The following is a 14089-nucleotide window of genomic DNA, read 5'->3' as shown; positions in this document are numbered from 1 at the left end:
GTAGAAGGCGTGGTGATAGTGGTGATGGTGATGATGCTGGTGGTGGAGGTGGTGAAGTTTCCCTGAAGTGGATGGTGGTGGTGGAGTTGACAAGGGGGGAAGGCGTAGTGGTGATGGTGATGATGGAGGTGATGAAGTTTCCCTAAAGCGTGTGGTGATGATGGTGATGAAGAAGGAAGGGGTGGTGATGAGGAGAGGTGAAGGGGTCGTGGTGGTGAAGGTAAGAGTGGTGAGATGGTGGTGTTGAATTGATGATGGTGATTGAAGAGGTGGTGATGATACATAGGGAATACATAGTGGAGTTAATGGTAAGAGAAGAGATGTTGTGGAGTTTTGATGGTGGTGAAAGTGAAAAGGTGTTGGTATGGTGATGACGGCATGGTGGTGATGGTGGTGTTGAGGGAGGAGAGGTGGTGATGAAGGTAATGAATGGAGAGGAGACTTCTTTCCCTTCCATTCCCCATTCATTCACCTCCATTTCCCCTCCATTCCCCCTCTAATTCCCCTCCATTCCCTCCCAATTCCCCTCCATTCCCCCTCCATTCCTCTTTCAATTAACCTTCATTTCCCTTTCATTCCCCCTCTAATTCCCCTCCATTCTCCCTCCATTCCCCCTCCACTCCCCTTCCATTCCCCCTTCACTCCCCCTCCATTTCCCTTTCAATTCCCGTCCATTTCCCTCTCCATCCCCTTCATTCCCCCTTCATTCCCCTCCACCAAAAGTCTTCCATTCTTCCTCTCTTCCTTACACCCTTCTGACCCTCACCCTTCTTCCTCCTCCTCCTCCTCCTCCTCCTCCCAGCTGCTAAGGGCCATACAGCCTTTGAGTCCGGCACAAAGAGCATCCCCTCCCCCTCTCCCCACCTCCCCCCCTTGGCACTGCTGGCACCCCATTGTTCCCAGCGCCACTAATCCGACCCGTTTCCTCTCCTTCCTTCTCCATCCTCTTTCTTCCGTCCCTTTCTCTTCTTTTTTTTCCTCCGCTTTTTCTCTATTCCCTTCCTTCGCCTGTTCTCTCCCTTTTCACCCTCTTTCTTTCGTCCCTTTCTCTTCCCTTTCCTCAACTATTCTTTCCCATTCCCTCGTCTTCCTTGCCTTGTGTTTGTGTGTGTTTGTGTCTATGTTTAAATGGTGCAAGCGGCATACACACACTCGTACATACATACATACACACACACACACACATCACCTCCTTCACTATCTCCTCCTCACTATCTCCGGTCTTCCTCCTCCTGGTCACAATCGGAGTCCAGCGTCTTGTGGGTATAACGTGTGTGTGATTTACGGCCGAAAGACTAACGACACACGAGAGAGAAAAATAAATTGAACGGTAGGTTTCCGTGAGATCCTTGCCTTGCGCTGACCACTCACTCCACCTCCTCAGATAGATAGATAGATAGATAGGTAGATAAACAGGTTGCAGATAGATTGATAGATAGATAAACATATAGATTGACTGATATAAGGCAGAGATAGGTGTGTATGTTAAAGCTGCGCATGGCCTCATTCCTCATCTCCGTTACATTAGCGTATAGATAGGTTGATAGATATTGATATAGACAGTTAGATAGATAGACGGATAAAATCGATAAAGACCACATATTGAGATACAAGCAGAGGTGTAACTGAGTGTAATATGTATACTAATCCAAACACACACACACACACACACACACACACACACACACACACACCGGTCTCCGTACAATCGTAAAATACAATCACACGAGCCCTATTGCCATCGTTATAAATGTTACTTGATGCCCTTAACTTCAATTACTCCGCCAGGGCCTCTCTCTCCTCCCCTTCCTCCTCTTCTTCTTCTTCCTCCTCCTCCTCCTCCTCCTCCTCCTCGTCCTCCTTCTTCTCTTCCCCGTAATCTTCCCTCCTTGCTAGTCCACACCAATACCTTCCCATAATCCAACTTTTTTTTTTTTTTATCTGCGCCTCCTCCTCCTCCTCCTTCTCCTCCTCCTCCTCCTCCTCCTCCTCCTCCATCTACCGTAATTAAATAGGTAATCTTCCTTCAGGTTATTTATGGTAGTAGAAAAATACCTCGACCTCCTTTTCTTTTTCTCCCTACTCTTCTTCCTTCTCCTCCTCCTCTTCCTCCTCTTCCTTCTCCTCTTCCTCCTCCACGGAATAGGTAATCTTCCCTTCTCCTCTACCTATGTTCACAAAATAATACCTCTACGATTTCTTCTTCTCCTCCTCTACCTTCCTCCTCCTCCTCCCCCTCCTCTACATCTTCCCTCCCCCCCCTCATCTTTATTTCATAGGCCTTGTTTTATGTCACGATTTATGATTTTTTTCTTGGACAAATAAATCTTTCGGAATTACTGAAAGCGACGCCAAGAGGTAGACAAAAAAAAGGAAAAAAAAAAAAGAACATTAAAGAATCCCCCGTAAGACAGAAAATGGAGGAAAACAAGTAAACACACACACACACACACACACACACACACACACACACACACACACACACACACACACACACACACACACACACACTTGCCTTCACTCTGATAAATCACATTACTCAAAGCACTAAAATAACCACCATGACTCTCTCTCTCTCTCTCTCTCTCTCCCCCAGGACAAAAATTATAAACATGAAAAAAATATAAAGTGGGTTAGTGACCAGGACATCGAGAAAGAGGAGGAGGAGGAGGAGGAGGAGGAGGAGGAGGAAGAGGAGAGTTACAGGGGCTTGGAAAAATGAAACTGTGCAGGTCGATGTGTCCCGGGGGTCGAATCCCGGACAATAATGGGTGATGTGTGGCGCTTCTAATGTGCCTTGTGGCCGGCGCAGAGAAACCCATGATAAATTGAAGTGCTGGGAGGGGCGGGGGGGGGGGGGAGAGGTGGAGGAGGGGAGGGCAACGAGGGGTCAGTTTGGTCAGTTCAAGTGGGACGAAGGAGAGGGAGAGAGAAGGGCGGGAGGATGAGGAGGAGGAAGGGAGATTGGGGTGAGGGGTGAAGGGAGGGGAAGAGTGATGTTGTTGGGGGTATGAAGTGGAAAAGAGAAGGGGAATAGTAAGGGATGGGGAGGTTGTGGTGTGGTGGGGAAGTGAATGGAGAGAGGGAGGGTGGTATTTGTGTGGTGGTGAGGGGTTGAAACGTAAAGATGGTGGTGGTGTGATAACTGAAGGAAATGAAGAAGGGGAGATAGAAGATGAAGAAGAAGTAGTGATGGGGTATGGTGTGGTGTGATACGTGTTGCAGCCTGGTGTTGTATAGTATATAATGAAGGGAAAGGAAAGAGAAGCGACCCTAACTTGGTAACACTGTTCTGTTATATAAAAATGATCGTTTCAATTTGGAGTTTTCCTTCTGAGTTTTGTGGTAATGATGGTGGTGGCAGTGGTGATGATGGCTTCTGTTTGTGGTGATGATGGTGGTTGTAGTGGTGATGCTGGCTTGTTTGTGGTGATGATGGTGGTTGTAGTGGTGATGATGGCTTGTTTGTGGTGATGATGGTGGTTGTAGTGGTGATGCTGGCTTCTGTTTGTGGTGATGGTGGTGGTAGTGGTGATGATGGTGGTGGTTTTGGTGATGATGGGAGTGGTGATGATATTTTTTTGTCATTATGGTAACACTGTTGATTATATAGTGAAAGCAGTGAAGATTGTGATGGTGGCGATGGTGATGGAAAAGGAGATGGAAAGAAAAGAAAAGAAAGGAAAGAAATAAGCAAACAAACAAAACAAAACGTAAAAGAAAACATGAGAAAATAAAAACATGACATCAATATACGAGTGCACGACAACGAAATAAAACATGAAAGAAAAAAGAAAAGGAGAATAAGCAAATAACAATAATAAAAGGAAAAGAATAACAGAACGAGAAACTGCGCCTTATACAAACCCTCCCCCCCTCCCTCCCCCCCCTTGCTCCTTCAGAAGATAATCCCTCCCCCTCCTTCCCCCCTCCCCCCCCTCCGGAAGGTCAGACTCAACACCATCTCGACACCACCTGCAGTATTATGCCCTAGTTGGCCCGAGTGTCGCCAGATGGAGTGGTGATGATGGTGGTGGTGATGGTGGTGAGGGTGGTGATTTCATTGTTGTTGTTATTATTAATGGTGATGATGTTGGATAGATGGAGATGAATAGACAGTGGTTGATGTGGTGATTAGCGGTGGTGGTGGTGATGATGGTGGTGGTGATGATGGGGAGAGGGAGAGAATGGTAGGGTGGATAATGATGATGATGGTGGTCGTGATGGTGGTGGTAGAATTACAAAAGGAAAGAAAGGAAAAAAAGAAAGTGGTCGAATGGAAAGTGTGATGATGGGTAATTTTTTTTTTTCTTACAATAAAGGAGACAGCTCAAGGGCACACAAAAAAGGAAATAATGATAATAAAAAAATAAAGCCCGCTACTCGCTGCTCCCAAAAAGAATCCCAAGAGGTGGATCTCTCGAGGAAGGAAGAAAGAAGGAGGAATGACAGAGTGGAGGAAGTGGAGAGTGGAGAAGGAAGTGAATCGGTTGAGTGAGAGTGGATGAGATAAGAGAAAAAAGTGTGAAGTGGATGAAGAGATTGAAGTGGAGAAGAGCTAAAGGTGGAAGAAGCGGGGTGAAAGTGAGGAGAAAAGGAGGGAGGAAGGGAAGATGATGTGAGTAAAAGGAGAGAGAGAGAGAGGGAGGGAGACAGTTGGATAGATGGATATTTAAAAGTGGATGAATTTGGGAGAGGAAGGAAAGAGACGCAAAAAGAAATAAAAAAAAAGAAAGAGTGAGACCAGTGTTACCAGTTGACCAATACCCCTCTCCCCACCCCTCTCTCTCTCTCTCTCTCTCTCTCTCTCTCTCTCTCTTAATGGAGCCATAAAGCCGCTCCTGCAGTGTCCGCCGCCTCTAAAGCCCTCACAAGACTCGCTATTCTTCCCAAGGCACCCCCGTCTGCCTCCCTGCCTGCCTGTCCGTCTGCCTGTCTGTCTGGCTCACTCGCCTTCTCACTCGTTCACTATTGCCTCCTTCCTTCTGCCTTACTCACCCTGCCTTACTAACTCACATTCTTACGCTCTCATTTTTGTTGTTTCCCTTTGCTTTTAAGTTTGTCAGCCTGTTTTTTCAGTCATTCATTACTATATGTTCATTTTTTTCTATCCTTCATTTTGTCTCTTTTTCTTATTCATTCTGTTTCATTCACTTACTCGCTCTCTGTGGCCCCCCCCCCTCCCCCCTGTGCCTCTATCTTGTCACTCTCATTTTCTTCACCCTGTTTCACTCACTCACTCACTCACTCACTCACTCACTCATTCACTCACATAAACACTCATGCACTCACCCTTTCAATCACGCACCCTTGCTTATAATTTTTTTCACCCTGTATTATTCTCTCCTTCCTCATCATCCTCATCCTTTTCACCACCCTGTTCCTCCTCATCTTCTCACCCTCTCATCCACTCACCCTATTTGCCCACACTCATGCCTCGTTTCACCCTTCCCTTACACCCTAGCTCTCCCCGCCTCCTTTAGTCACCCAGCAATATTCTCCCTTCCTCCCTTCCATCCCATCCCTTTCTCTTCTTTTCTTTGCCTTCACTCCCTAAAGAACTCGTCTCTCTCCCTTCCTCCCTGCCTCCCTTGACCCTCCCTTGCCTTCATAACGCCCTTCGTACCCTTCTTCCTCCCTCAAGAGAGACAGACGGACGGACAGACAGGCACATCATAACCCAAAGAACATGTGACCCTTCCCTTCTCCTCGTCCTCCTCGTCCTCCTCATCCTCCTCTTTTTTCCTCTTCCTTCTTCCATTCTTATGCCCTTACCTCTTCATCGCGTCATCGTTCTCTTCTTCCTCTTCCTCCTCTTCCCCTTTTTTTCTGTCTTTATCTCCTCCTCATCCTCTCTTCTTCCTACTTTCTTCTTCCTCCTCATCCGTCCCATCCTCTGCCTTTCCTCTTTCCCATTGTCTTCTCCCTCCTTTTTCTTCCTTCTCCTCCTTTATCTTTGCCTCTACTTCTTCCTCGTCGTCTTCCTCTTCCTTATCCTCCTGTTCTTCCTTCCTTTACTTAACCTTCACTCTTCATTCTTCTCCCTTCACCTACTCTTTCTTTCATTTTAAACCTTCCTCGTCATCCTCATCATTCTCTTCCTCGTCATCCTCTTCCTCGTCATCCTTCTCCTCATCATTCTCTTCCTCGTCATCCTCTTCTTCATCCTCCTCCTCCTCGTCATCCTCTTCCTCATCATCCTCTTCCTCAATCTGACGGATAAAATAAATAGCGTAAAAGAAAACCTAACATTCCCCTGATCCTTGTCTTGTTCTCATCATCCTCATCGTCTTCATCGTCTTCGTCCCCGTTGAGGTTCACCCAGGCGGCGGCAGCGGCGGCGTCTGGCTGGCCAATCGCTGTTATTTATCCTCCTTCGGGCGATTCCTGTCACGGCGGTATTGTGGGGCTGCGAGGCCGTAAAGAGAAGGGTAGCTTGTGCTTGGCTGGGCCCGGCTGGTGGTGGTGGTGGGGGGGGGGGTGGAGGGGGGGGGGAGAAGGGGTGTGGTGATGGTGTATGGTATAGTGATGGTGATGATGGTTGGTGAAGAATAGGGGAAGGTAGTTATGGTATTGAAGTTTATGGTGTTGAAGGGTGGTGGGGAAGATGTTTGTGGTGGTGCTTGTGGTGGTAGTGGTGGTGGTGATGGTGGTTTAAGTGGAAGAGAGAAATGTGGTGTTTCCTGTAGATATGGTGTTGATTGGTGGTGGTGGTGATGGAGGTGGTGATGTTATTTTGTTTGTTTTTGTTGATAGTGTTCTCTCTCTCTCTCTCTCTCTCTCTCTCTCTCTCTCTCTCTCTCTCTCTGGTATTGTCAACTTCCTCATCTTATTCTCCTTCTTCCTCCTCCTCCTCCTCCTCTTTACCCTCATTCACAAGGGCCTCAGCTGGTAAGAGAAGAAGAAAGGGAGGAGGAGGAGGAGGAGGAGGAGGAGGAGGAAGAAGTGCCACAGAGGAGAGAACCCTCAGGCGGAAGTCTTGGCCCACCCTCCCCCCTTCCTCCCCTCCTCCTCCCCCCTCCCCCTCCCCACCCCCATCCCCCCCTCCTCCCAGCAGCGGGCCACCCTCAAGTGTTCGTTGTTGTCCCAGAGTCCGGGTGTGAGAGAGACACAATCACGGAGAGAGAGAGAGAGAGAGAGAGAGAGAGAGAGGGAGGGGGAAGGAGTATGAAGGACGTTAGTGTCTTCATTTCTTTATTTTCTTTATTTCTTCGATCTCTCTCTCTCTCTCTCTCTCTCTCTCTCTCTCTCTCTCTCTCTCTCTCTCTCTCTCTCTCTCTCTCTCTCTCTCTCTCTCTCTCTCTCTCTCTCTCATATACACAGTTTTGTCCCTCTTTCCCAGTCTTGTTTCTCTCTCCTCCTCCCTTCCTCTCCCTCTCTCCCTTTCCCTCTCTCTCTCACACCCTCCCTTCCCACATGCTACTCTCCCTTTTTATCCTCTTTTTCATCTTTTTATATTCTTTCCTCGTTTTCCTTCCTCCTACACTTCCTTTCCTTCTTCCTCCTCTCTCACTTCCTTTTTCTCTTGTTCGTGTTTGTTTCATTATCCTATTTTCTCTCTCTCTCTCTCTCTCTCTCTCTCTCTCTCTCTCTCTCTCTCTCTCTCTCTCTCTCTCTCTCTCTCTCTCTCTCTCTCTCTCTCTCTCTCTCTCGTGACCAGCATAGACTCATTCATTTAATTTTCATCTGGCCATTAGACACCCTCCTCTCCTCCTCCTCCTCCTCCTCCTCCTCCTCCTCCTCCTCCTCCTCCTCCTCCTCCTCTTCTTCCTCCTCCTCCTCCTCCAGGGACCTAAAACCTCCATCTCAATTCTTTATTCCATCAGGGTTAAGTGGGGACTCAGAGAGAGAGAGAGAGAGAGAGAGAGAGAGAGAGAGAGAGAGAGAGAGAGAGAGAGACAGACAGACAGACAGACAGACAGACAGACAGACAGACATAGACGCTAAACAGACAATTACTCAGAAAAAATACTTGAAAAAAAAACAGACAGACAGAGAGGGATGTGCCTTGTCTGTTTCTGGTATTAAGGAAGAGCTGTAGGGTGTCCAAGGGGTGGATGGGTATGGGCGGGGCTGGGTGGGATGGGTGTGGTGGTGAGGGTGTGGGTGTGGCGAGGGGCGGGTAACACTCCCATGGTCACGGGTTGTGGAGTAAGGAAGTAGTAGTGTGGCGGTGGTGGTAATGGTGGTGGCTGTGGTGGTGGTGGTAATGGTGGTGGCTGTGGTGGTGGTGTTGATGTCAGAAAAATTGTGGTGGTACTTTTTTTTCTGTGGTGGTGATTGTGTGGTGATGATGTTGAGGAGGAGGAGGAGGAGGAAGAGTGCAAAAAAAAAAGAGGTATTGACAAGAAGGAAAGAACGAAGGAAGAAAGCAAAAAAAAAAAAGAAAAAAAGAGAGAGAAGAAAAGGTGGAGGAGGTCGTGAGGGATGATAAAAGAAGGATTAGAGGAAGACTGAAAAGAATAGTGAAAAGAGACACAGAAGGGGATGAAGTGGATGGAGGCTGTAAAGGAAGAGGAGGAAGAGGAGGAGGAGGAGGAGGAGTAGGGGGAGAAGAGAAAAAGAGAAATAAAATCAAACAAAGAGAATAGATATCTTACAAAACGAAGACAAGCGAAAACAAAACAAATGAAGTAAAAAGAGAAGGAGAATATACAGGAGCTGGAAGAAGAGAGAGAAGAAGGAAGAGGAGCCAGCATCTAGAGTGAGAGAAGAAGAACCCTCGAAGAAAAGAAGAAGGAAAGGAGGACCGAGAAGGAAGAGAATGAGATGAGAAAGAAAATAAAGTAAAACAAAACAAATAGAACAAAGAAGAAAAAATGCCAAAGCTGGAAAGAGAAAGGGAAGGAAGGGTCGAGAGGAAAACCATGCCGGGAAAAAAAAAGGAAAAAAAAGAGAACCAAGAAAAACAAGAAAAGGAGGAGGAGGAGGAGGAGGAGGACGAGGCACGAAGAAGGAAGGAAGGAAGAGGGCTGGAAGGCAACATTTCCCCGGCACTGATGCGGAGCGAACGGCCGCCGCTAAAATAAACTCCGAAGTGACCGATAGAGAATGAGGATTTATGCGGAGAGCCGAGGCCGGGCCGTGGGCGGGGTCGGTAAGGGCGGCGGGTACGTGGGCGAGGCCAGGCGCACTCGACCTTACGGACTTGTGCCGCCTCTGTCCCGCCCACGAATTTATGGGCGTGGCGGGTCTGCAGGGGAACACATGGAAGGGCGGGGGTCAGGAGGAGGAGGGAGAGGGGGCCGTTTCTCCCTCGGGGGCCCTGGTGAACACATCCTCCACGAATATCATTGTCAAGGGAAGCATTTTTTTCCCCGTTGTTTGTTTTTTATTGGTCATTATTTATTGATATCTTGGACTCCCGGTTTTTTTACTATGTGGCGTAAGGCTGTGTGGATCCCGCTGTGCGTGTGTTGTGGGGGAGGGGGTTGGGGGGAGTCTGTGGGTGTGTTTTGGGGGTTCTGTGAGTCGGGGGGGAGGGGGTTCTGTGTGTGTGTGTGTGTGTGTGTGAATCAATGAATCGTCCTTTTTTTCTTTCTTTTTTTTCTTCAGGTGTGTCGATTTCTAATGCTGGACGCCCCTACAATATGTCTCCCTTCCCTTCAGGACACCTCTGCCCCGCCAGGACCCCCTTTCCTCTCTCCCTCCCTCACCTCGCACCCTCCTTCACGTCCACGATGTCTTCCGTGTCCTTCCGGCAACTTTTTATTCTTTTTGTCGGTGGATTAAGGCCCCGAGAAGCGCCTCTTGACACATACCCTTCTTTCCGTGTCTGGTGTCCGTGGTGTGTGGCTGGTGGGGCGTCTGTGGTTGTGGGACGTGGGTGGTGTGGGGCTGGTGGGGCGTCTGTGGTGTGGGGCGGGGCGGTGTGGGGCTAGTTGGGCGTCTATGGTGTTGGGCAGGGGCGGTGTGGGGCGTCTATGGTGTTGGGCAGGGGCGGTGTAGGGCGTCTATGGTGTGGGGCGGGGCGGTGTATGGCGTCTATGGTGTTGGGCAGGGGCGGTGGGGGGCTAGTTGGGCGTCTATGGTGTGGGGCGGGGCGGTGTAGGGCGTCTACGTTGTTGGGCAGGGGCGGTGGGGGGCTAGTTGGGCGTCTATGGTGTGGGGCGGGGCGGTGTAGGGCGTCAATGGTTGTGGGACGTCTATGGTGAGGGACTGGTGAGGGTCGGGGCGATCCTTCGTGCAACAGAACAGGGACCGAACAAGTATTTTAGTGGTGCAGGAAAGAATCAGACTGAGCAGGGATCGAAGGTGTAGTTACATGGGTACAGCAAGCTATAGTCTGCGCCGCCTACACCACCAACCCCGCCGCCGCCGCCGCCGCCAGGGAAGACCGTCGGCGGGCGAGGCGTGGCGAGGCGAGGCGGCGGCGGGACGTGCGGGGCTGAATAGGACCGTGAATTACAAGGACTAATTCTTTTCAGTGGTGCTTTAATTTTTTAAGGCACCGACGCCACGGACAGGACGGCCTCGGGTGGCGAAGTGTAAGAGTTACGAGCCATTTTGTAGGTTCAAGAATTCATAACCAACTCAAATACTTGTCCTCGAGGGTTGGTTACGTGTAGGGATAGTTTCCTCCCCCTGTGCCGGCAGCCGATCGCCGACACACAGCTGGGCGGCGTGTCCGACGGTCACGCTCTATTGGAAAAGAAAGATTCGCCTCGAATAAGTCCCCGCCGGCCCGCGCCCCGCCACACCGTCGCCGCCAAGTTGGGGACATCAATTCACTACCCCAAGACGGACTCACAGTTGTCTTTCCCGATTACTTGACCTTAACTTTTCACTCCATTCCGCCCTGTCCCTCCCCGCCGCTCCCTGGCACGCCTCCCTTCCCGTCCCTGCCGCTCCCCGCCCTGATAATCTGTGTATGTATATTTACACAGACCTGAGTTATGATCTAATATTCCTCTTGTTTCCCGCAGTGGACAAGTGCCAAGGGAGGGGCGGCCGGGCCTCGCTCCGGGCAGCACGGCGACCACGTCCAGCATCGGACTGGCCCAAGGAGCGGCGTTGTGGCGGCCGTCTCACTCAGTTTGTAAAATGAATGTTCAAGCTCCAATCTGTCATGGAAGTGCGGCGTCCAGACACTCCCAGGTCCACAGCCCGCGGGACGGCCCTGTGCTGCCTCATTCCCAAGTGTTCGCTCCACGCGGCACCGAGTGAGTACTGATGCTGTTGTTGTTGTTGTTGTTGTTGTTGCTAAGACAGTGATAATAATATTAATAACTATAATATTAATAACAATAATAATAATGATAATGATAATAATAATAATAATAATAATAATAATAATAATAATAATAATAATAATAATAATAATAATAATAATAATAATAATAATAATAATAATAATAATAATAATAATAATAATAATAATAATAGTAATAGTAATAATAATAATAATAACAATAATAATAATAACAATAATAATAATAATGATAATAATATTAGTACCATCAACAATAATAACAATATTAATAATAATAATAATAATAATAATAATAATAATAATAATAATAATAATAATAATAATAATAATAGAAGTGTTATATTTTCTACATTATTATTATCATCATTATTATCGTTAACATTATCATTATTCTTTTCATTATTTTTATTATTATTATCATCATTATTATCATCATCATTATATATTTTGTTTTATTGTTATTGGGTCGTTGCTTTTCCGGATGCAGTAGTAGTAGTCCTCGTCGCCGTCGTCATAGTAGTAGTTGTTGCTGCCAATTTCGCTGCCACAGCCGCTGCCAGCCATCAGCCAGCCAGCGTGGCAGCGGGCCGTCAGCCGGTCAGTTCAGGCAGGGCCAGGCTGCCCGGGCCGGGGCGGCGGGCTTCAATGTTTGGGCCTCGGTGTGGCTGGCGCCTTGGCCTGGGCAGCGCTGGGCGACGCGTGGCCGGGTGCCGCCAGCTGGCGTGGCTGTTGCTGCTGTTTGCTGCTGCCCGCCGCCCCGAGTGGGCCGCGGCACGTCAGAAAGATGTGCCTTGGTTTGCCTCCACGGCCGCGCATACGAAACTGTACTTCTTTCTTTCCCCGCAATGTGATGACCACGGTGATAGCGGCACGTGTGTGTGCTTGGGATTAGATGTTATGAGAGGGCGGCGCATTAATGCTTGCTGTCGCGAGGTCTTTGTCGGCGCAGCTCCTGTGTGTCCAGGGCGCCGGCGGAGAAACTGACGATGCTGATTAGCCCTCAAGAGGGGCTCACCGGACAGGAGCCAAGGGTCACGCCGCGACCTTGGGAAGGGCACGTGTGACGCGTGCCACCGCCACGCATTTGCTGGGCTGCGGCGCGAGACGTTGTGGCGTGTGGGATTATCAACAGGCGCAGCTTGACTTTATTATGACTCATGGTGTGTGTGTGTGTGTGTGTGTGTGTGTGTGTGTGTGCCTGCGAGCGTGGTTTAATACGTCTGCTAGTCTCGTTATGTAAACACGGCTATATATAACAAATTATTGCAAATTGAATTGGATAACTTTGCTCACAACACTCGCCGGGCCGCGCCGAGCCTCGCTGAGTGCGCCGCGCCGATGAAAGACACGCAAGCACCACGGGCGAGGACCCTCCAGCCAGTGGTAATTTAGTTGCAAGTGTCCTCCGCGGCCGAGGCGGAGAACGGCGGCGGCGAGGCACCCCGGTACTCCTGCCCACCCTGCCCCGCCCCGCCCCACCCTAGAGAACGCCCGGGTCCTTTTCCCAGCCCCGGGGCGAGCATCACTTAGCGCCTACCATGCAGCCAGCCACTTTCAGCCACCGCCGCCCTTCCTGCAACCGCCACCTCCGCCGCCGCCGCCGCCGCCGCCTGCAGTCATTCCGTGGCCCAGATGTCCTGACGGTTGGCCTCGAGATTAGGAAATGTACCCGGACATGTAAAAGACGCGTATTACTCGCCCCCAAGACGTGTATAAACCAGCCCCCAAACACCTGTATAAAACCTGTCCCTATCGCGGCCGTATTGCCCGCGCGCCATCCAATACCTGAAGCAAGGGTGAGTGGACGCTGGGAGTGGTCCAGGGAGGGAGGGGGGGGTAGTGGGCGGGGGGGAGGGGGGCTATTCCTGGGGGTGGTTGGATAGAGGAGGGAGGGAGGGAGGCGCCATCCTTCACCTCTCTATATATCAGCTAAGGTCCGCCTGGGGGTGTTGGTGGCCAGCCCCCAGCACGCCCTCGGGGTCTGGATGGTGTGGGTAAAGGCAAACTAGAGTGCCATGCCCCCTGAACCCTCCCCCCCCCCCCTCCTCCACCACCAGCGGCGCCTCCATCAGCGAGTATTACCGACTTTTCCGTCTGTGTTTATGAAGCGACGTAGTGGTGGCCGCAGGAGCCCCGAAGACCCATGTATTAGGCCGATGGTTCTCCTCCTCCTGCTCCTCCTCCTGCTGCTGCTGATGATGATGTGATGCTCCTACGTTCGTGTTTTTACTTTACTCTGACTGCATTTCGAACGTGTGTGTGTGTGTGTGTGTGTGTGTGTGTGTGTGTGTGTGTGTGTGTGTATGTGACGGGGCCGAGGGTGTAGTTTAGGCACTCCACCCGCCCGCTGTTTGCTCTCCGCGCCTCCCTACACCCCGCCGCCGCCGCCGCTTCCTCGCTGTGTACATTCCACTCTTTAATTTGCAGGTGCGTGGCGCGCGAGGTGTGAGGCGGGCTGTGAGGCGTGCACCGTGACGGGGGAAGGGGCGGAGGGGCAGAGGAAGGGGTTAGGAGTGGGAGGGGCAACAGACATGAGCCGTGAGGTGTGAAGCGAGAGAGATGGCGGCAGCGGCAGAAGGCGAGCTGGGTTGTGAGGTAATTGATGTGCGTGTGAGGTGAGGTGAGGTGAGGGGCAGGTGAGAGCGCCAACACCTCTCCGTACACACCTGGATTTCATCGCTGCGTGGTCGAAAACAGATGATTCAGAGTTCAACGCAAAACTAATAAGAATTTTGATACTAGAAGTAACTGCTTTGACATCTCTCCACCCGAAATTGACCTCTGTTTTGACCACTCTTCTATAGGTACTCTAATTGGGGCAGTGATTAGCGTGCTTTTTATTTTATTTTCACTTATTCTTTTGCCCCTTGAGCTGCT

The 14089-nt window shown here is 50.0% G+C and overlaps 1 protein-coding gene across 4 annotated transcripts in view; it reads left to right on the top strand.

The window, feature by feature from the left end:
• The window catches only part of LOC126999862 (glutamate receptor ionotropic, delta-2-like), a 370968-nt gene that overhangs the window by 6008 nt on the left and 350871 nt on the right, over window positions 1-14089 (top strand). For all 4 annotated transcript variants that reach the window (XR_007753644.1, XR_007753643.1, XR_007753642.1 and 1 more), the window contains exon 2: window positions 10926-11162. The gene's annotated coding sequence lies outside the window, so the exon portion shown is untranslated. The remainder of the gene's footprint in view (window positions 1-10925; window positions 11163-14089) is intronic.

This window comes from Eriocheir sinensis, chromosome 17 (genome assembly GCF_024679095.1).
Source record: "Eriocheir sinensis breed Jianghai 21 chromosome 17, ASM2467909v1, whole genome shotgun sequence".
In the NCBI taxonomy this organism is placed as follows: domain Eukaryota; kingdom Metazoa; phylum Arthropoda; class Malacostraca; order Decapoda; family Varunidae; genus Eriocheir; species Eriocheir sinensis.
The sequence above is the reverse complement of the archived record's forward strand: the minus strand, read 5'-3'. Positions and strand labels throughout refer to the sequence as shown.